Source organism: Desmodus rotundus, chromosome 9 (genome assembly GCF_022682495.2).
Source record: "Desmodus rotundus isolate HL8 chromosome 9, HLdesRot8A.1, whole genome shotgun sequence".
NCBI classification, from domain to species: domain Eukaryota; kingdom Metazoa; phylum Chordata; class Mammalia; order Chiroptera; family Phyllostomidae; genus Desmodus; species Desmodus rotundus.
The window spans coordinates 50,382,106-50,405,097 of record NC_071395.1 but is presented as its reverse complement, the minus strand read 5'-3'; the positions used below and the strand labels follow the sequence as shown (position 1 = coordinate 50,405,097).

Here is a 22,992-nt window from a genome sequence, read left to right as displayed (position 1 = left end):
GGCAAAATTTTCGATGGACTCTGAACCATCAGGATACTGAAAAGTAGTAAGAACACGATGTCTCTCAAATTTGACTTGGAGGGAAAACCAAAAATGCCTCAGTAAGATGGGATAAATGTTAAGGAGAAGTTTCCCACACCTCACCATCACAGTCGAAGTCACCTACCCTTGGCGTGAGCAAGCAGACGAGATGGGCATGTCATGGTGACTGTGGCCACCTATCCCAGAAAGAGCAAAAAGAAAGTGTAGTGACTGAAACCAGAGAAGCGGCTCAGGTGGCAGGGAATGTACCCCAGGAATAGGAGAAGATTCCCTGCAAGAGCTTCAGGCTATAGGATAACTTAACAATAACATGGATTCCATTTGTTAAATGTGTTGAAGACAAAATGTCAAAAACACAGAGTAAGATTAAGGGAGTGATTGCAGAAGGAAAGGAGCTAACTGAGCACCAAAACAACGTGATTACAGAACTAATAATTAGAACAACCAAAAACAGCACAGACGCGGCTGCAAATCTAATTAAAATCACGAAATTGAAAAGTCCTTCCCAGGTGAATGCCAAGGGGAGAAGGGGGGAGATAACATGATTGCAGATAAAGTAATAGACAATGGCAGCAGACAGAAATGATACAACATATGGACAAAAAGTATTCCTGAAATACAGAACCCACAAAATGAAGACAAACATTATTACAGGATATTTTTTAAAGTAAATTTCCTTAAATAAAGGAAGAAAAGCCAGGCTGCTTTCAGATTTCCCCAGAGTAACATCCAGTGATGGAAAATAAAAGATCCATTCCATTTCGACAATGAAATTACTAACAAAAAAACCCACAAAAATGTGAAAAACATGGCACTAAATAGGCCACAAAAAGGACACTTACTTACAGTATAAGAGCTGAAACAAGTTTTGTTCAACTGCAGCTGGGAGCATCTGCCTCGAGTGACTCCAAGTCTTCACTGCTTAGAGTACGTCTGGGCTGAAGCGCCGCAACCCCGCGTTCATGGATCACAAGGGAATTTAGCAAGTAGGCGAATTTGCAAATGCAGAATATGTGAATTTTGAGGATCAACTGTACCAAAAGTAACCTTTTTCCAAATAATCTTCTAGGCACTGAGGTTATAGCAATTAACAAAAACAGACAAGAAAAAAGCCCTTTTATGGAGCAAGCGTTCTAGAGAGGGGAGAGACCATAAATGTAATACATGAGAAAACTGCTACAGAAAAAACAAGCAGGGTCAGGGGACTGCAATTTTCAGCTGGGTAGTCAGAGTAGATCTTACAGAGAGATTGGCATTGGAACAAAAACGGAAGTCGCGGAGGGGGTAAGCCTTGCGGACACCTGGAGGAGACGGGGGGGGGGGGGGGCAGTTCCAATGCCCAGAGGCCTGAAGTACTTGAGGGACAATCATGAAAAGGCACCAGGACTAGAGCAGAGTGACAAAGGACAGTCATGGGACATAAAGTCAGAGCGGCAACAATGTCAGATGCTCAGCCCTTGCCCGCCCCCGTGAGTACACTGGCCCTTACTTGGAGTGCTTGGGCCTCCATTGTACAAAACAGCCATTGGCAGGTTTTGAGTCTTTGAGCAAAGGCATGGATCATTCCAGCTGCCACATTGAGAATAGGCTGTAAGGGGATAGGCACGCATGTGAACAGAGAGGCCATTAGGAGTTTATTACAAAAATCCAGGCAAGATCGGGATGGTGGCAGAAGAACTAGTGCGAAGGTGTCACGTACTGGAGAGAGAGAGAGAGAGAGCATGCTATATGATCCTCACTGGAGAATATGTTTATTAATTTTAGAGCCAGAGGAAGGGGTAGGGAGAGAAACATCGACGTTCAGGAGAAACATCAATCAGTTGCCTCTTGAACATGCCCTGACCCAGGATCAAACCTGTAACCTAGGTATGTGCCCTGACCAGGAATCAAACCCACAACCTTTGGTGTACAGAAAAATGCTTCAACCAATTCAGCCACCCTGCCAAGGCAATGCTCGATAGGTTTTAAAGGAAAAGCTAACAAGATTTCACGACATGTGGGATGTGGAGTGTGAGAGAAAGGAGCCAAGGATGACACCCAGCGTGTTAGGTGTCCAAATAAAAGGATGGAGTTGCTACATGAGTTTTGATAGAGAAAGGTGCAAAGAAGATTTGGGGAAGGCAAGATCATTGGGTATGTAAAGTTTACTCTTTCTATTAGGACCACTGTTCAATAGGCAGCTGGATGGAGTCAGGTGTAGAGTCTGTACTAGAGAAATAAGTCATCAGCACAGGCAGGGCGTTTAAAGCCATGGGACAGGATGAGTCAGCGGAGAAGGAGTGTGGTAGAGAGGAAACCACCTTCCAACAATAAGAGACGAGAGGGAAGAGGAGCACAGAGAAAAGAAGACCGAAATATGGCCAATAGGTTCGGAGTAAATCCAAGAGTATGTGATGCTCAGGAAGTAAAGAGACCAAAGTGTTTCCAGGGGTAAGAAGTGAAAAACTGAAATGCTTACTGAAAGGTCAAATATCGTCAGCTTTAAGAACTGATTACAGGTTTAGCGACACTGAGGTCACTGTGACCTTACACAAACCGGAGTCATTTTGGTGAAGAGGTTGAGGGCAAAATATCATTTGGCACGGGATTTGGGAGAAAACGAAAGGTCAAGAATTGGAGATGGTGGATAGAGACAAGTCTTCTGAGGAGTGTTCATGTAGGATGGAGCAGAGGAATGGGAGAGGCAGTAGGCTGAAAAGATTGTTTTGAAGATGGGAGAAATAGGTACATCATGGTATGATGACAATAATAATCCAAGAGAGAACTGTGGAAAACGGGAGAGATGGGGAGAGAATTACTAGAACAATATCTTTCAGTAGGTGAGAAGGGGTGAAGTCTGTTTGCACAAGTGGCCTCAGAAGGCAAAGAACATGGACGGTTTACCTCCATGAACACGGGGAGGCAGAGTTCAGGGGTGCAATGCTGGTAGGAGTGTATCACTGGAGGAAAGGAATTCAAGACACTACAAGGTCAAGAGTTAAAGAGTATCTAAATGGAAATCACTAAACATTCAGACAGGAATAGAGTTGGAGAGAAGGACAGCAAACTGGGAGTAAAAATCATTGAAATTTTTTAAAGGGTGTAACTCTGGGATTAGACGTAACCGCAGTAGGGAAGAACCATAGCTGGTAGATGGCAGGTCCTGAAGACGAGGATTCAACACTGCATGTTTAAAGGGGAAGAGGCAATAGAACCACAATGAGTAGGAGGAAGGACCTCTAGCTCATGTCCATATTCAACAGTACAAGGGAGCGTTCCAGGAAAGCACTGTCCTCGGGAGAAGGGGTGTCTTAGGACTAGAAGGTGAAGAGAGAATTCAGACAAGAGGTTTAGGCTACAGTGTTTTCTGCTGCTGGACCATGAGGTCTAGCACACACAGTGTTTAGGAGTTGGGGCAGGGGGGAGTAGTCAGGGTGGGAGGTGGTGTAACCTCAGAACCAGCTCAAAATAGTCCTATCTTGTTCAACAAGATACTGAGTTGCTTCTCAGAGACATCAGACCAAACCCACAAGTCATGCAGCTGAAGCATGTGCAGAGGAGAGAACTTTGATCACCAGCTGCACCCAGAACCAAAGTCTCAGCCCACCACACACAGAACCAAAGGACCGGAACATACGGGAACCCTTTCAGAAGCACAGGGTCTGCTGTGCAGGAAGGTCTTGCGTTGACACTCTGTGCCATAAACGGCCCAGCTCCAAGGTCCTCCAATGAAAGCTCACCCCACCAGCACGTCCTCATCCTTGTTCCCCCTATGGTCTCAAAAACCCACCCAGAAAACTTCACCCCGGACTGGGGAGTGTGGGCTTTTGAGCACTAGATTCTGGGTGGCACCATTCATAATAAAATAAACAATCTTCTCCCCTGCATTTCTTGGTGTTTAGGGTTTGGCTCTGCTCGCACCTAGTGGACAAATCCTAGTGGAAAGGTGCTGGTGGTAGGTAGGAATGGTATGGAGGCTCCCTCTCAGTCCTTGGAATGGAGCTGGGAGGTCTGAGGAGACGAAATAAGCTACATGGCCTTTCCTCCTTAATGTGAGAATGGCTAGGGAAAAGCTGACGAGGCTGTACTGAGAGAAGAGTAGCTGGGATCAGAAGGTGGGATAGGCCAGGAGCACAATGGGACATCCGTGGCTCCCCCTGAGGCGGGGTAGCTGGGTGGACCCCAGCAGCAGGGGGAGGCGTGGGCGGCAGCACGGGGTTGCTTGGCATGGGCGAAGGGAAGCCCACGGCTTTGAGAGGCTAGCAGACACTGAGTCACAAGTGGTCAGAGCTTAGAGGGACCTTTCAGGCCAGTCAGGCTCAAATGTGACTACTCACATGTCACCTAAGAGATTTCTAGTCTTGTTTTACGCTTTCTATGGGTGACCTATGTTTTCATAAATGTTAGCACCAAGAAGATTTATTCACCTGAAACAGGGGGGTTGTTTTAGCAAGGTCAAACAGGTTTTTAAATTATTTTTTTAGGCTAAAAATAACTTAGTGACCTATTATTAAAAAATACTTTAATGATCAATATATTGACACTGTTCCTGACGGTTTGATTAGATTCATATTCACTTCAGCTGAAAGCAAAAGACTGGAATCCACCCGAATTAAAAAGGAACATGCATGTGTGGGCATGTGTGTGTGAATTTTTATTTGCTTACTTTTTTATGTTTTGATGCATTGGAATAATTCACTTTCTCAATATCTGGAATAATATCAAAAAGACTGCTCAGACTAATGAAATGACTATTAATTATACCCATTTTTCCCACCTACAGACACATTGTTTAGCATGGTATACTCAGATGGAATTGGAGAATTAAAAACAATGCGAATTTCAATACATCTTTGACAATGCAATCTTTTTTGATAAACTACTTTCATATCATCAAGTGTTTTAAATTTAGATTTAGCTTGTGCAGAGGGTGGGGGGTGTCTGCACTTGCCCGTGCATAACCTCAGTAGACATGTCCACGGTCACTGCCGAGCCATCGGCCCAACTGGGCTCCCGTGCGCACGTAAAATACCCAACCCCATTCTTCAACTCCAATGAAGAGTTTATAGACATTTCAGGAACATCGTTAAAAATTACTGCGTAATATACTGTGGAATATGTCTTTTTAATGATAGATTACCAAAAGCAGTCAAGATTAAGCTGAAATCAAGCTAACATACTCTATTTTTATAATTTATAAAAACAACAATAAATCTATATGCCATTTCTCACTACTTAATTTGAAATAATGCAGTGTCATTTTTAGCACCAAAAATATGTTCTTTATGAAGCAAGAATTATAACACTCCTGGTAGTCCTTCAGTAAGTGTGTGTGCATACATGGATTGGATTTTCACCTTTTGAAAATCATTAAATAAGAATTATATATATACATATATACATAACTTCAGAAATAATACCATTAATTTTGTGAAACATTATGATCAGGACTTCCCCATATATTTAATTTTTTAAAAAAGATATACACCAGTAACAGCAAATTGGTGTTGCAGCTAGAATATCGTTTTATATTTTACTAATCAGACTTAGAAAATTGCAAGCATTTTATATGAAAAAATAAACCGAGAACTGATGACACGGAGTGACTATTTCATGATACAATCTGGTAAAATAGGTTGTAACTAACTCACTGAGGAACATGCACTGAATTTAAAAGAAAGCAGGTACAGCTTTTCCCACCAGTTCTATCATTCCCATAGCCCTCAAACGCGCTCCCATCACGTTTAATAGAATCCGTGTCACTAACCTGCGCTGTTTCGGCTCTTCCAAGTGCTTTTCTTGCAGATAATGACACTTTCCAAGGATGAGTATTGAGAATAGCTGAACATAATTGCTTGTGATTAAATCTGGGGAAGAAAGAGACATCTTTAGCATTCAGTATTTCTTACCAATTCTCTCTTTGCTCTCACCCTTTTCTCCCGCAACAGCAAAGCCTTCTTTAACAAAAGCCAGAGTTTGGGAGAAGCTCACTCAAGAGCATTGTCATCACCCCATTGTCCATCCCCTCCTCAAGGGGCCAATGAGCTCCATTTCCATCACCACCCTGCATCCTTAAGGGAGAATTGTAAGGACTCAGGAAGATGAGGAAGGTGTCCCATGAGCTTCCAGTGTTCTCATTAATGCAGGGGGCTCAGCTTCCTGGATGTGTTTGGGCACAAGAGCAGTGTGCTGGAGTACGATCTGGGAAGGATGAGGGCCTTGGTAAAGCAGGAAAAGGTTTTTCCATGAAATGGGAGGGCAGGGGGAACCGACATGACAGCAGAACGCTGTGGAAGTTGAGGATCTGGAAATTAATTCCTTTAAGACCATCAGCACCACCAGCCTTTAGAATTAAAGTTTGGAGTTCCTGCCACCACAGCTTCACCCCACTCATCAGAGGATGGGCTGACCAGTGGTTTATGCTCCAGAGAAGGTCATCGGAACCCCAAGCCTTTAGTGTGGCTACAAAGGCAGCTGCTCTCTAGCTATCCTATTGGTCTTTGGGATCTAGTGGAAGAGAAGAAAAGAGAATGGGGAACAAATAAGGAGGGAGGGAGGGTGAGAGGGAAGCAGAGAAAGTTTCTGGAGGATAGAAAGCAAAGGGTTAAAATTAAAAGTTCAAAATTAGCATCTCAATTCTTTCTCCCTCCTGTTCAAACACTTAGTAGTATTTTCTGGAATCTGTAACAAGTGCCAAGGAAATGAGGACAGAGTTCATTACAATCAGCACTCCGCAGGGAAAGGGAGCTGTTTCTAGGCTCCTTCATCTGGGACTCCAGGCCTCTTGCTGCTCAGTGGAGATGCTAACTCCTAAGGCCTGGGATAGAGGATGGAGGATGAGGGCACTGCCTTCCTCTGGTGACCCAGTGAGCTGTTTTAGTTCACATCACCTTGACCACACAAATAAACATATAATAAGCTTTCTTTCTAATGGGAGTGTTTAAAGATAATGAGGATATATACTGTTAATAAAACATAGGTTTGGCAACAGTCATTGCCTGGCCCCTTTCGTGACATGTCAGGATTCCTTCTCACCAGGAGGGAGACAAGGACCCTCGTTAGGGAGGTCTGTCTGAGATCCTAGATGTGCCAGAGGGAGCCCTGGGCACCGCTCCCAGGCCACTGAAGCTTGCAGATGGGGTATTAGGCCTCCCTGTGTGCCAGGGCCACGTTCTTTTCCAAAGGAGCCCAGATCACACACTGGAGTAGATTTGTCTTTTTATTTTGAGAAGGAATGGAAAAGGAATTTTTCACCTGATGGCAAGGTGGGATTCTGGGAGTGGGGAGTCAGGGGATAAAGGAGAGTTTCCATAAATGCGACATAATCCTGCCAAGGGGAAGTTCCAAGACACCCCAGGCATTCGCATGAAAGGATAGCAGGGGAGACGATTTTCCATGGCGGTTGTAAGTCACGGCAGATGTGAGCAAGGTAGCCACCGCTGCATCAATCAGCGAGGCCTCACGGTGCACCCACCATGCACCAGAACTGAGGTGCTAGAGGAGGAGCTGAAGATGTGACCACCACCCTCATGCGGCTTACAGCCTCATCCTTGGCTCGGTGTGGTCTCCCACAAGTCACGGGCCACCACACCCCAGGTACATTTTCCATCTTATTGTGACTCGCACGTGTAAATCCATGCACCCCTGCACACTTGCGGATGGGACTGAGAGAAGTGCACATGTGTTAGCATGACCACATAAAGGCACATGCACATACGTGTACAGTTGTCTGTGTGTGTGTTGAGTATCTGTGTATGTGTGTGTTTGTGTAACTGAGTGTAACTGCATGTATTCTTGTGCCAGTGCGTGTGAGTGGGGTATATGTATTTATAGGTGTGTACCCACATAGATGCATGAATGTTTCTGTGCATATATCTGCCTGTCTATGCTGAATTCCTCAACCCGGCTGATAAACAGACCTTCCACAATACCTGCTTATCTACATGTGAGTATCAAGGTCGCTACTAGAGAGATAATTACATCTGTGCCTGACAACAAAACAGCTCTGGTGCCATCACTTGGCCATCCACCCCATTGCCAGCACTTAGTTGGTCTCCTTCTGGCTTAATCACAACCAAACAGACCTCTCCCTTCTTCAGCAGGCAATGTCCAAACTGCGGCTCTCTGGCTCAGACTCACTCTGCAGCTGTCTCCCCACTCACAACAGTTTTTCCTCAGCAGGCCGCACCCTGCAACGGACACCTTCTCAGTGAGAGGGGCACCTAATTTTAAGAAAGGAAGAAACATTTGATTTCATAATCAGAAGCCAGTTGGGCAGGTGGAAAAGGAGTGCCTTGGTAAACACAGCAAGGCTTCACTGAAGCCACCCCATTGTCCTTGTCACCATTTCTGTATTACCTGTGGGAGGACATGTAAGTGCCTGACCTTCTGGGTGGGAACTAAGAGGAAGGTAAACAAGGGCACAAAGTCACATAAGGTAGGAATATGTAAAAGGAAGCCTTGAGGTCGGAGAAGAAGGAGGAAAGGGCAGAGTTGGGGGAGAGGAATAGCATTTTGGGCTTTATCTTAGCTCAAGAAAAATGGGTCTTTTAACCAAACATTAAGAAATGAACTACTGCTTCTCAACACAGAAGGTTGTATAGAAGATTTGTTTGCAAAATACTGGTGCTGGGGCAAGTCTGTGTCTGGATGGTCCTTCCCCACCTGCTACGTGACGTCATGCCTGCAGGTGACAGGTCCACTGGGTTGTGCTGGTGGAGTGTGTTGGGAAGTCCTTCCTCTGGACCATAAATTCTGAGACTTCAATGCGCTCAACTATCACCTAGGCTGCTGGTTAAAATACGAGTCCCCAGACCCATCCCCAGAACCCGATTCAGCCAGTCTCGGCAGGTGTCAAGTGTAACCTGAGGGTTCCGATGCAGGTGGTGCAGACGCCACCGTTGGGGAACGTCTGCCTGCCAGCAGATCAGCAGATGGGAGAATTCAGCTTTGGGGTCCTCAGTGAGGTAGTAGAGAGCTGGGTCCAGGGTTCAGGGGACAGTGAAGGCACAGACCAGGGGCTATGCAGAACCAGGTGGAGGGTTCTACTCAGAAGGCGAATCCGAAAGCAGGAGTGCTACCAAGCTGGAGGAGGCTCCTCGGGCTTCAGAAGAGGCGAGGGCCAGTCTTAGTTCGGGTAGCCAATGGCCATGCGGTGTTGGGTCAGTCACCACCCCCACCAAGCCTCAATTTTACTCCCCTGTAGAATGAGAATGTCAGTTCTGATATTTGGGATTCTGTTGTCCTAAAATCATTTCCCTTTTGCAACTTCTTTTCCCCTTGTTTAAATACCTCTTTGCTGCTTCTCTCTGGGTTCCTGAGTTAAGAGGAGACTAGGAACACCAAACCTAAGGAGTCATTTCCTTCACTAAAGAGTTCTCTGACCCCCTCAAGTGTGGCCTCAGGGAAAGCAAATTCGAGCAACTTTGTGGACGGCCTTAAACCATCAGTCTGGGGACAGCTCTCAAGGGCCTAAAAGGCTGATCCACAGGACATAGGACAATAAAGACCAAACTTCAGTGCTAACTTCTTTTCTACTTTAAGAATCAGCAACCCCAGTTCCAAGTGCAAAGGGCAGTTACATTTGCGGGGAACTGGAAAGCTGCCACGAGCCCCAATTCCACCACCATGCCACCCGGACTCCAGCCATTGGTGATTACTCCTTCCCACGAACCTCATTTTTCAATGTCTGTGCAAAGCAACCAGTCTAGGATGGGCAGGCAATTTTTAACCACTGACACCTTCAAAGGGATTATTTTTCATAGTTACTCATGTACAACCTCTTTACATAAGCACAAGAGAGAAAACTATGAAAGAAAAATAAGATTGGAAGAGTAAAAAAAGAAGCAAAGGTACTATTCTGCAAGATGGAGACTACACAGTCATGTGCAGCGGCTAGAGAGAGATGGTACATTGGACTCTAAGCTTCCTTGGAGAAAAACTCATAAATGGAAATAAGGTCTTTTGCAAAATAATTAGGTTAAAATGTGAGCAGCCATTCCCTCTGAGAACGAGAGAGTTCTTGACACAAATGCTTGTGGAGCACCAGTTACCAGCCACATGCCCCTGCGTGAGGGCCGGCAACGGACCCAGCGGGCAGAGAACAGCCCCTGCTCTCCGGGCACTAGTCAGCCTAGTCATGGAGAGAACAGACTACACGCGCGCATGAGTATAAGCACAATGCAAGAGAGGCCACACAGTCTCATTATAAAGAGACATTGCTCGGGAAGGGGAGACAGGAGGGTGACCGGGCGGGCAGAGGAGGGTCATGAACAAGACTGGACTTCATCAGGATCCCGTGAGTTCACCTTGGCTGACTGAGCCAGGAGCAGGTCTTGGGAAAAATCACAGGAAATTTCCCTGCCCCTGCTGATCCTAGCCAAGTGGGAGAGAAGGGATTTTCAGTGTGGCCATCCATCCGCAATGAGAGCATGTCATGGCTGACCTAGGACAAACGCTGGAGAAAGATGTCCTGGGCTGGTCTCCCCTGTTAAAGCAGAGAAGTCTCTGCGAACTAGGGGTACAGGAGCCAAGGCATGTGTGGTTTGTCGAAGCAATATTTATTCATCTCCTACAATATGCCAGGCATCGTGTTATGGGGAACGTGCTGGCAAGCAGAAGAGAGGTTTGTCAGGTCTGTCTGCTGACTTCCCCTTCGTGGGACGGTCTGGTCGCTTAGGGGACAGTGAGAGTCAGGCCCTCCCTATGAAGGCACAGATGGTGCATGTCCAGGGAGCCAGGTGCATTCCCGACTTGAGAATCCATTGGGAGAATATTTTGCTTTATTTTTTTAAGTGAACATATTCACATAGAGGGGGAGGCAAAATGACTTTTACAATTACAGGTTTTAGAAATTCCAAGAAAATTGAAACAGAAAAATAAGCCACTATGCTTACCTATAAGCAGGAGCCAGACACAGTGATGTGCGGCCCCTCAGTCGTCCAGCTAAGTGCCAGACTTCCTCCCACTCTGTGTTTCTGAGCAGGCACACACGAAAGCAGTCATCTCTCCATTTCCTGTTTAAGTGTGTCTGTGGGTTCTTTTTATGTACCTGCCTTTTATTAGATTATAGAGTCCTCAACAGCAGCAAGAGTGTGTTTGAGTTCTGCTATCTCCCACTACCGCAGACCTTAGGAGGCAACACATTTAGAGAAAGAATCACCAGGTTCCAGTCCTGGCAACCCCTCGCCTGGCTGTGGGACACTAAGTTATTTCACTTCTCTGGACTCCAATATTTTCAGCTACACAAACTGTTGGGTAGATCAACTTGACTAATAGTAGTAACTACCGTTCCCTGAGCTCATACAATGTGCCAATCACTTTGCATATGTTCTTGCTCATTATCACAAGGACCCCGAGGAAAACCCTCCATTTTGCAAGTGAGGGTTCTGACTATCAGAAAGTTAGGTAACTTGGCCCGGGTCACCCAAATATGGATCGGTTAAAGCAGGACTAATGTCCAGGCTCTTCCCTCCATACCACACAGCCTGAGGTCGTCCCTCTGGGTGTCTATTTCCATGGTGGCATACTATCCAACCCCACGCCTTGCCCCCTTCTCCCCACAGACAAGAAGCAAAGGCAACAAGCCAGAGCAGGAAGTTCAGGTGGCACAACCGGGCTCTTTATGGCTGAATCCAGCTCTCTGGGCTCTCAGAAGGAGTTTGGCTTTTGCCAGGTGGAGGCTGGAACATGTCCCCCTCCCTCTCTGTCCCCAAGTGTGCATGCAGGCAGGGAGTCTCCCAGGAAGTCCTGGACCCTGTGTTTGTTCTTGGTCCTTCAGGTGATCTAAGAGCTGTCATACTAGGGGTACGTGTGGGCTGGGGGAGGCTGGGGGATGTGAAACACTGTTGCTCCCCATGGACCTGGACTTTAATGAGCATTTGGAGATTAACACAGGCACACACACCTGCAGGCACACACACACACATCCCCACAGAGGAGTGTAACAAGAGTGGCAGCTTTAAAGCACTTCTGACCTTTTTGTTTATTTTTCCTGTTGTGATGACCATCTTTCCTGAACCAAATATCAGAAGAAATGGTCTGACACATGGTTGTCATCTTGTCTCATGGCGCGTGAACAGAATTGTTTACAGTCAAGATGTCCCAGGAAATGTGGAAATGTGGAGTTATCCTAATGACGACAGGGTTCATTTTCCTCGGTGCCCTTGCTCTGCCCTTCTGCAAAGCTCAGAACCCAAAGGGATAGCTGAAGGGCAGGATGGTCTCCTTCCTGAGGCACCTATGGGCCGAGGCTGTGAACGCTTGGAAAATGTCCCTTCTGGGAACTGGGATTTAGTTTGAAAAGTTATTTTTACCTCTTCCTTTTGACAGCGCAACCCCTTTGGCTGCAGTGGGTTGTTTTTCTGCAGTTTGGCTAAGAGGGGAGGTAGTCTTAGGAGAGAGACGGGTTTCCAGTAGATTCCCTTGTTTCTCTGTGGCAATGTGCCACTTGTATTGGGGTTATGCTGACCCCGGACACAAACAGGGAGAAAAAAATGAACTGAGGCATTTCTGCTGCTATAGATCAAGCACTAGGGACCCTAGTGTAAGTGGCTGTAATCGCTGGGGACAGAGAGAGCTATGGGTGCATGGTGGAGGATGAATGGCTTTGGAAGCCGGGCTTAAGGTCCTAGTGAGGGAGCCCATAGCCCCCATGAAGCCTTGTGTTTGGCAAGATGAAGCTGTATTCAATTGTCTGACAGACCCAGCTTCACTTTTCAACTGGGTCAAGGGAAGCTCCCGGGCATTTAGAAATGGCTTGTCGTGTTGACAATGGACTTACCCATAGGATATCAAATATTTGGATGAGCCCAGCTCTACCCGATAGTGTAGAAGAGAAAATGAAATGCAAGTCCGGAAAGACCTGGTTGCTCTTTTGAAGAGAAACTTGATAAAGTAGGGGAAATGCGGACTTTTAAGTGAGATAGAATGAAATTCAAATTCCAGATCTGTCATTTACTAATTTTGTAAACTTTGGAAAGTTACTTGATTTTTCTACTTGTTAAATGGTAAAACTTCCCCATAGAGTTTTTGCAAGGTCTAAGTGAGCAACATAAGAAAAGGGCCTGTCAATATCGGAGCATCTAGAAGGTGCTCCACAGACGTGAGTAAAACAATCACCCCACAGCTAACCTCGTACTCAGTGGTGAAAGACTCAAAGCTTCCCTCTAAGATCAGAAAGAAGGCAAGGGTGTCCACTTTCACTACTGTATTCAACATAGTACCAGGAGTTCTAGCCAGAACAATTAAGCAAGAAAATGAAATAAAAGGTATCCAAATAGGAAAAGAAGAAGTAAAATTTTCTCTGTCCACAGATAACATAACCCTACCTGTAGAAAACCCTACAGATTCTACTACCCTCCTCCCACACACAAAAATCCTGTTATAACTAATAAAAAAATTCAGCACATTTACAGCATAAAAAATTAAAGCACAAAAATCAGCTACATTGTTATACACTAACAATGAACACTCCAAAAAGGAAATTAAGAAAAACAGTTCCATTTACTATAGCATTAAAGAGAATAAAATATTTAGGAATAAATCGTACAAAGGAGATGAAAGACTTGTACTCTGAAAACCATTAACTGTTGCTGAAAGAAATTAAGAAGACACCAAAAAGTGGGAAGATATCCCATGTTCGTGGATTTGAACACTTAACATTGTAAAGATGTTAATACTACCCAAAACAATCTACCCAAGAATCAATGTAATTCCTATCAAAATCTTAATGGCATTGAAAAATTTAAAAATTATACTAAAATTTATATACAGTCTAAGGGACCCCAAATAGCCAAAATAATCTTGAAAAAGAATGAACTTGAAAACTTCACATGTCCTAAGTTTAAAGCTTATTACAAAGCTGTGGTAATCAAAACACTGTGGTACTGCCATAAAGACAGATACATAGAACAATAAAGATAATAGAAAGTTCAGAAACAAACCCTCACATATATGGTCAAATATTATTCAATAGACCATTCACAAGGATGCTGGGGAAAACTGGATATTTACCAGCAAAAGAAGAAAGTTAGACCTTTGCTTCACATCATACGCAAAAATTAACTCAAAATCGATCAAATACAAAGAGCTGAAACTACAAAACTCTCAAAAAAACAGAGAAAAAGCTTTATGACATTGCATTTGAAAAGAATATCTCAGAAAGGCCACCAAAAGCTCAGGAAACAAATGGAAAAAATGTAAATATAAATTGGGCTACATCCAAATTAAAAATGTCTGTGCATCAAAGAATGCTATAAACAGAGTTAAAAAGGAAACCACATGATGACAGGAAACATTAGTATATCATTTATCTAACAAGGTGTTAATATCCAGAATTTCTGCAACAATAAAATCAAACAACCCAATTAAAGAATGGGCAAAGAATTTGAATAGACATTTGTCCAAAGACATACACAATGGCCCATAAGCACAGAAAAGATGCTCAATGTTACAATCATTTCAGAAATGTAAGTCAAACCACTATGAGCTACCGCTTTATAACCATTAAGATGACTAGTATCAAAGCCAGAAATTAACGAGTGTTAGCGAAGATGGGGGGAAAATGGAGCTTTTATGTACTGTTGGCAGGAATGTAAAATGGTGTGGTCACTGTGGAAAACAGTATGGAGGTTACTCAAAAAGTTAAAAGTTAAAAGTAGAATTACCATGTGTTCTTGCAATTCCACCTCTGGGTGTATACTTACAACAATTGAAAGCAGGGTTTTAGAGAAATATTTGCACACCCATTTTTATAGCATCACTATTGGCAATTGCCAAGAGGTGGAAACAACCCAAATGTCCATCAACAAACTGTGGTATGTACATGGCGGAATCGGCCTCAAAAAGGCAGAAAGCCCTGTCACACACTACATACGACATGAGTGGAGCCTGAGGACACTATGTAAGGTGAACAAGCCAGTCACAAAAGGACAAATGTTATGTGATCCCACTTACATAGAGAATCTGAGGTAGTCAAAGTCATGCAGATAGAAAATAGAATGGTGGCTTCCAGGGGTGAGGGGAGGAAGGAGTGGGGGCGTGGTGTTCAATGGGCACCAGGTCTCAGCAAGGTGAGGGGTCCTGGAGACGGGTGGTGGCTGTGGCGGCGCAACAGTGCGAACACGCCCGGGGCCCCTGAGCGGGACACATAACAATGGCTGGCGCAGTTCTGTGTTATATGTATTCATCACAATTTTAAAAATTAAAATAAAATCTAAAATAAAAATAAAATAAATGAAAATTAAAATTAAACCTGTCAATCAACAGGAACAAGAGCAATGCTAAGGCTGCATGCTATGGGAGGTTAGGGAATCGAGAGCTGTCTGGGGCGGGCGGGGGAGTGAAGCAGTCAGAAAGGGCTTCCTAGAGGAGTTGCCGATGACTGAGTAAGGAGTCAGGAGGTGAGGGGACATTGCGGGCAGACAGAAGCATATGATGAAACGGACATAAGAGAATGAACACAGTGCTGGAAGCAAAACAGAAAGGACTAGACCAAACATATGAAGAGTCAAGTTGGGAAATAAAGAGAGAATAACTTAGGATGGGAGCACAGAATCGGAGAGAGCTGTCACACTGGGCTCCCTGGCGGGTCCCTGCCCCTCTGCGGGTGATGAAGGACCCAGGAGAGGAGTGATGACTAGAGTGCAGGGGCTGTCACAGTGCCCAGAAGAGAAGGCATGGGGGAAGCGAGAGGCAAACCTGGCAGGTCCGACACCGAAAACAAACTGTTATAATTGTCAGTAATTACAGTGCAATGAAATGAGCATATTTCGTGTGTGAATTAAAATTTGCACTCACCAAATAAAAAGAATTGACTCTTCCAGTTCTCTGTTTTCACTATTTTAAGTCAAAATCACAAAACTTCCAAGGGATCACAGAGAATGACAGAATCAAAGGGGCTCAAGCTGTAGTTCCTCATTTTTACAATCATGGTGCTATTATTGTTTAATTTTTATCCACTGCTTAAACACAAAACTATGTACTCCTGCGCTTGTGTCCTGGGAACAAGTCTGAATGATGTGTAACTGCTGGGCATTTACTCTGGATAGAAACAGGCGGAGTCGGTCCACCCGTGTGAGGGCCGTCTGTACCACTGGGAGTTCTGCAAATTAACTTCCATACAAAATGCAATGTGTGCTAAAAGAAAAGAAATAAAACATGTACAAATTGAAGCTCAAATGTATATTACTGAAACTCAGTAGTAGCTGCAGTAATTATTTAGAATAGTCCAACAAAAGAATTGTCAGAGGGAAGAGAATTTTATCACTGACATTGATCAGAATTGCCAGCACATGATGATAACGAAATGTTGACCAACTTCCAGTCAGCGTTATTATTATTTTTTTAATTCTCTACAGACAAAATACCCCGTGACTTCCTATACCCAGCCAGACCACTGCCACCAGTATAACACTGAAGGGACAGTCAATGAGATAATGCTGAACAGGTGAGTCACTACCAGTGGCCAACTTCCACCACACACAGCAGCTTCGCTGCTCCTCTTCTTTGCCCTTCCAATGGCAGAGCGCTCCACTGGCCCTAGGAGTTACTTCCACTTAAACTTCTATCAATTTGTTCAGCATAGTGCATAATTTCCTGGCTAATTCCCGGGCTAATAGGCACAGCAGGAAAGCACACAGAGCAAGTTTATCTGTTTACACTTTGATTTCCAAAGCTAATGGCTTATTTAACTAGCAGGTTATTTCTTGATTACAAGTGCTTAATATGCTGAAATTGTGTTTGGATTTCATAAATTGAATTTCACAAAGCTTGCATTTCAAAACAATGTATCAAATTCAGCTCATTCTTATACTAACCTTTGTAATCAAAGACAATGAGTAAACTTTTATTTGTAAATAAAACTGCAAACAATTTTAGCTGTTAGATGAGAAGAATAATTCTATGCACATTTGCCCCATGTTTCCACAGAGCACAAAGTACTGAAGGCATGAGATACAAAACTGATTAAAACAAAGCCCATGTTTTATAGGTTCAAAGCCTAGAGAGGAGGCTGACATATAAAGACATCAGCTACCACCACCACCACCACCTCAACAACAAAACTGAAATACGGGTGAGCCTGGTCAGCACCTTTGGGAACTCTTCCATGAGTCCTGTATGTACCTGTGGCTGCCCCCAGGCCTCCAGGAATCACACCAGCCCCCTGGGCTATGTTTCTGGGCCAGTTCTGACCCCTCTGGTTCCCATTGTTTCTCACCGCTGCCACGCTTTCGGAGTGGTGATTAAGATGCATTATTTTTTTATTCCCATCTGACATCCAACTCAGTCTTTCAGAGCTTTCTAGTTCTGTGAGCCTGTGATTCTGCTTAGTCTCCACCTGGACTGAGGGCCATTCGGACGTGACACGTGTAACTGCTGCCTGATGGGTGGAAGTACTGCTGTGGGGCAGGGGTCGGGTGGGGTCAAGGACGCTAGGGCTCTGTGCAGGCATCATCAGTGAGTTCAGTCCCATCACAACCTAGCAAATATTTATTGAGCATCTAATACGTGCCAGGCAGTGGGTCTAGCTCGAAGATGTAGCAGTAATTAAAAAAAAAAAGGCTTCTATCCCCTGGATATAATAATCTTCATGGGAGTCAAATATTAAAGGAGCCACTGTAAGTGTTTTATTACCAAAGGGGAATATAAGCTACAGTGGAGCCGTGAACAAGAGGATTTAACTTATACTGGGGACGGCCCCCAGAAAGTCCTCTCAAAGGATATGCCCCTAAGCTGAAGTGGGACCCTTGAGTAAAAGGTTAGCCAGGTGGAAAATGATCACAAAAGCAAAAGAAATAGCAAAGGTTGAAAGCATGGCCCATTTGGGGGAAACAGCAATTCCACTCCACACAGAGATGGAGATGAGCGTAGAATAGTAGTAACGACAGGCAGTTTGGTGTGACTGGAGCGTTTGGTATAGTGGGCAAGGGTGAAGCTAGGTGAGTGGGCTGAGATCAGACCAAAAATCATCTTGATGGACATATTCCAAGGCTTGCCTATGCAGAGATCAGGAGAGAGGCAGGGAAAGGCTTTAATTAGGAAAAAAATCATAAGTAAGTTTATGCTTTAGAAAATGTACTACAGTGGCAGTAGAAAGGATTGATTCAAACCCAGTTCAAAGTCTTCTACACTGTCTGGGAAAACGCTGGTGAGGGCGGAAGCTATTGTGGTACCAGTGCAGATAGAGGGAGAGGGAAAATTTGAGAATTTTTTCAAAGCTGGAACTGACACAAGTTAATGACTCATGCTTTGGAGGAAAGGGATGAAGTAAGAAGATAAAGATGATTCTCAGAATCCAGGCTTTAATGATTGAGTTGATACTGAGACCTTTCATCAGAAAAACACACACTGGAAGGGAAGTGGTTTGGGAGTGCAGTACTGAACGTGTTTGCATTTGGGCTCTTTTGGGCCATGGAACAAGTTATTAGATGTGCTGGGCTAGAGCTCAGGAGAAAGATCTTTAAACAGAAAGTTACAGTCATAAAAATAAATGAAATTTCTCAGGAAATGTGTGGATTAAGAAGCAAGGAAAATCAGGAAATGACTCAAAAAGCATTGTTTTATGCAGAATGAGAAGAGATGGCATCCAAGCCCTTGTCAGGAGGAGGGAGGACACGACACAAAAGCTAAAGGAAAGAAGCTGAGAGCTACAGGTTCAAATGAGAAGTCAAAGAGCATGGAGAGGGAGGAGGATTTGGCAATTTGCGAGAAGGTCAAGGGGTTTGCTGCCAGACTGCCTTCAGGTGTCTTCCCTTAGGGAAAGTTAGGGGTTCACTGACCATGGTCTAGATAATGGGAGGAAACCAATCGGATTGAAGCTTGGGACGAGGAGGAACAAAAGGAAGCTGTGGGTGGAGAGTGGACAGTTGGATTTGCATATTGCAGAGGTAGAGCCTATCAACAAGTGAGTGTGGGAGGGGGTGTGTGACAGGGGATGTGGGGTGTCAATCACTGAACTGAGGTCAGGGAACTACCCACATAGGCACTAAGGTCATTCAAAATGAAAGCAGGGGTGGGGTGGAGAGGAATACTCCTGGACAGGAGTCATCCCCATTGAGGAATGTGAAAGATTAAATCTGAAGGTCTGTGGAGTGTTGAGAAAAAGTGGGCAGAGGGTGGTGGAAACTATGCATCTCCAGAGAAGGGTTTAGCAAGGACGTGTGGGAGTAAACTTTCGTGGCAGTAGAGATAAATGATGGAAAGGCAAACAAGATTCTCACTTTGTGGCTGAGGTCTCAAAAGGATGAACAAGTTCCACCTAAGAGGCCGCAAGCACAGTGGTATCATCAAGGACAGTGCCTAACTTTACTTTGGGAGACGTTGAAAATATTTTTAAAATGTATTTATAATGGAGCAAAATTCCAGAAGGAAAAACAGGAAGAGTTTAGACAGAGCCAGAAGTTCAAGAAGCAGTAAGCCCAAGAGAGGAGGGCAGCAAATGAGTAGAGACAAAGGAAACTGTATCTTGGCCAGATCCTCCCCCGACATCCACACCACCACCCCCCCCGCCCCAAAAAAAGAAGCTTGGATGAGAGGATACATAGGACCAACTTCAATCCACACTTTCAGATGAAAATCTGCCCCGAAGTGTTTCATTGCCGGAAGCTCGTGCACTTTGCAGGCGTACAACTTGTGGCTCAGCTTCTGAAAATCCTCTTTCTCTGTGTTGAGTCGAGTCACATTGAATGTGCACATTTGTTCAGCCTGTGTCCTTGCCATGGGAAGCAGCCTGTTTGATCGCTGGCATGTCGGGTCTTTATGGTTGTATGACATTTACCTCAGGAATTTAGCCCTGTGCTCTGCTCCACAAGCATATTTATACATTCACTCATTACTCGTGTTAACATCTTACACAGATGTGAGACTTCACAGTCAATTTGAGTAGCAGAATTGCCATAAAAATTATAGAGAGAATGAATACAGCTTCAAGATTTCTTGGCCAATAAATGCGACTGAAACCATGCCATTCCTTCCCTTTGTTTAACCTGAGTGAAAAGATATTTTGACACTTCAGTGAGCTGCTCTCATTTTTTTTAATGAATCTGAGAATTTTTCCCCATTCTCTCAACATTGGGTGAGTTCCACTTCTCTTGCTGATTTTATTAGCTGCCAGAGCACAAAAACCACAGAAAACCTTTCATTTTCCTCTCAAACCACCCACTTGGTATCTTTCCTGCCTCCGTGATGCACGTGCAGCTCACTCCCTCGCAGGGCAGTCTGGGTAAGGAATGCAGAGAGAGGGACTCAGCCTCGTCTCCCACGGGAAAAACCAGAATGGCCACTCCCCAGGCTCTGCAAGGGTAATGGCCTTCAGCCCTGCACAGAACAGCCCTCTCACAGAGCCTGAAGCATGTCCACATAGCAGGATCAGCTTGGATTCAATGGCGAGGCCCTCGGACAGACAGCAAGTAGAAAGCAGGGGAGAGAGGCTGAGGAGAGAACCAGAACCTCATTATTGTCATCATTTGCAAGCTCACTGGCCTCATCCTTCCTTAATGGGTATGAAAGGGGAGACACACCATCCCCTGTTAACCAGCAGAGCACTTGGCTGGGATGCAGCCCTGCAGTGCCCAGCACCTGAACCTCAGGCCGGTGTGAGCAGCACCAACGGTCTGACTTGGGACTTGGGGGGACTAAGGGGGATGAGGAGCACCTTCCCTGGCCCAGCACCTATCTTCAATCTCTTTGCAATTATCTTGTGCATTGGATTCCATTACACTGAGAAGGGCCTTCCGTGCTAGTGAGGCTGTCAGGAGCCTAAAATTATCACAGGATAAAGGCACTATCTTCCCCAGCTTAAATACATATAAGTTATCTTCTAAACCTTAGAAAAATGACATGAGCTCCAGATTAGATAGATGTTTATTATTAAGATGAAAGAGTTACAGTGTAGGCGCTGTGGCAGGGCCTTGGAGCACATCCTGTCGTCTAGGGCAGCGTCCGCAATGTGACTGCATGGGTTTGGGGAGGAGGCAGAAGGGAGTTGAGTTCTGGCTCCCCCACTCTCTGACTTTGAAATCTTGGACAACTTACTTAGGTCACAGCAATGATTAGGTAAAATAAGGTGCATAAAGTGCCCAGAAAAAAATTATATTTTATATAGTGCCTCTCATTTTTAGATTAGCTCCTGCTCTCTGGGAAGACTTTGAAGGGATGAGATTTAGAATGTATGTTGTTTGGAAGATAAAGGGAGTTAGACGCCAGGATAGGGACCAGTATTTGTGGGAAGGGTCTAAGAAGAACACTTCAGGATGGGAATTGGCTGCTGTCGATGAATGAAAGCCAAGTAGAAAAGATCATCAGGGACATGAGGGTGACAAGGATGACTGATTAAGCCACCTGGGTTTGAATCCTGGATTGGCTGCTTTTTTGTTGTATGGCCGAGGGCAAGTTATATAGCTTCTCTCTATCTCATTTCACTCATCCATAAAAGAGAATTAATCAGAGTACCTGCCTTAGAGGTCGAAAGACCAAATCATTTTACCCTTCAAACAAGAACATTTTTAGAGTAAAATGAGGCACTATTGATAATTATGCTGGAGCAACTGGAGTAAACCTGGACACTCTTGCACAAATCAAAATATCCCACTTAAGAGGTTGAAAGTATTAAGTGAGTTAGAGCTTGAACACGCTTTAATTCATGCCTGCCATGTTGCAAGTACTCAACAAATGTTGCTATTATTTTTACTAGTGTGTTTATCTTGTCAAGTCTCTCAGTCCGTTTCCTTGTTAAAAATGGGGATAATAGCAGTACCTACAACCTTAGTATTTTTAAGGATTATTGTTAACGATTAAATGGAATAATGCACGTGAAGCACTCGCCACTGTGCCTGATATATAGTAGATACTAAAATTAGCCATTATGACTGAGTTCAGGGTTAGAGATAAGAGGAGAGAGATGGGAGAGCTCGGAACCTTCTGAAATTACTCTTCCTCAGTCAGTGTAGGGTTGTAATTCACACATTTGCTATGCATTTGTCCTTGCCATTAAAAGAAGCTCAAAGGGAAATTCAGCTTGAGAAACTGAATTGTGACTTGACTTAATAGTGGTGAGCGTAGTGTAGTAGAAGGAGTACCAATTTTGAAGTCAAAAAATCTTTGTCCCAATCCCAGGTTCATAGTTGCCAACTGAGAGGCTTTGGGCAGGTCACTCAGTCTTTATGAGTCTCCGTTTTCTAGGCTGTAAGATGAAGACTGCAGTCTCTCAGTGTGGCTGGGTGGATCAGCCATAGATCCACAGAGATAAACTCTAAAACATATGAGAATGGATGAGACTATATTTGATAATGACACTTTTTACTTTAGCCCTACCCTGGCTGATAAAGCACTTCCGACTCTTTTGTTGTGCTTCCTGAAAAAATGAGGAATGAAGTAACAAGTTATCTTCTTCATCCACACCCCCTAAAGGATGCTTGCTACTTTCAGTTCCCCTCCATGTGATACTGCTGCCCAGTTAATGTGTTTCTAACAGATTGAGGAGCACTCCCGGCTATAGAAAATCATCCTACTGTCATGATCGGGTGCTCTAACTGCTTCCTTTGCTTTTCTCTTCTGAAATAGGGATTTCATTCAGTCCATGTTTCTGAACCACCCCTGTCCCAAATGTATCCCATTTACAGAGGGTCAGTTAAATTACTTCCTCTCAACACAAATGTTTGCATATCTAAAATTCATATTTTAATTACAATTAGGTCAAGGTTATGTACAGTAGGTGCTGAAAACACCATTTTTCGGTTTATACCATTAACCAGGCTGATTCTTTCGCATTTCCAAGCACATAAATCTTGGGTATGCACACACATGCATGCACACATATGCACACACTCCAAGACCTCAGCCAGCAAAATAGCTAGGTGGACAACATGGGAATTCCATGTGTAGCTTCTTATTAATAGAGCTTTTGAGTAAAGGAAATATTAACAAATTCTGAGCCTGTGTTGGCCCCTACTCTATCTCACTCTCTTGTACGAC

General features: G+C 44.3%; 1 long non-coding RNA gene across 1 annotated transcript in view; it reads right to left on the bottom strand.

Annotated features, from left to right (window-relative positions):
• Positions 1-22,992, bottom strand: part of LOC123479746 (uncharacterized) — a 150,176-nt gene that overhangs the window by 23,320 nt on the left and 103,864 nt on the right. Inside the window, exon 5 of the long non-coding RNA XR_006655472.2 lies at positions 5,789-5,888. This is a non-coding gene — a long non-coding RNA (uncharacterized lncRNA). The remainder of the gene's footprint in view (positions 1-5,788; positions 5,889-22,992) is intronic.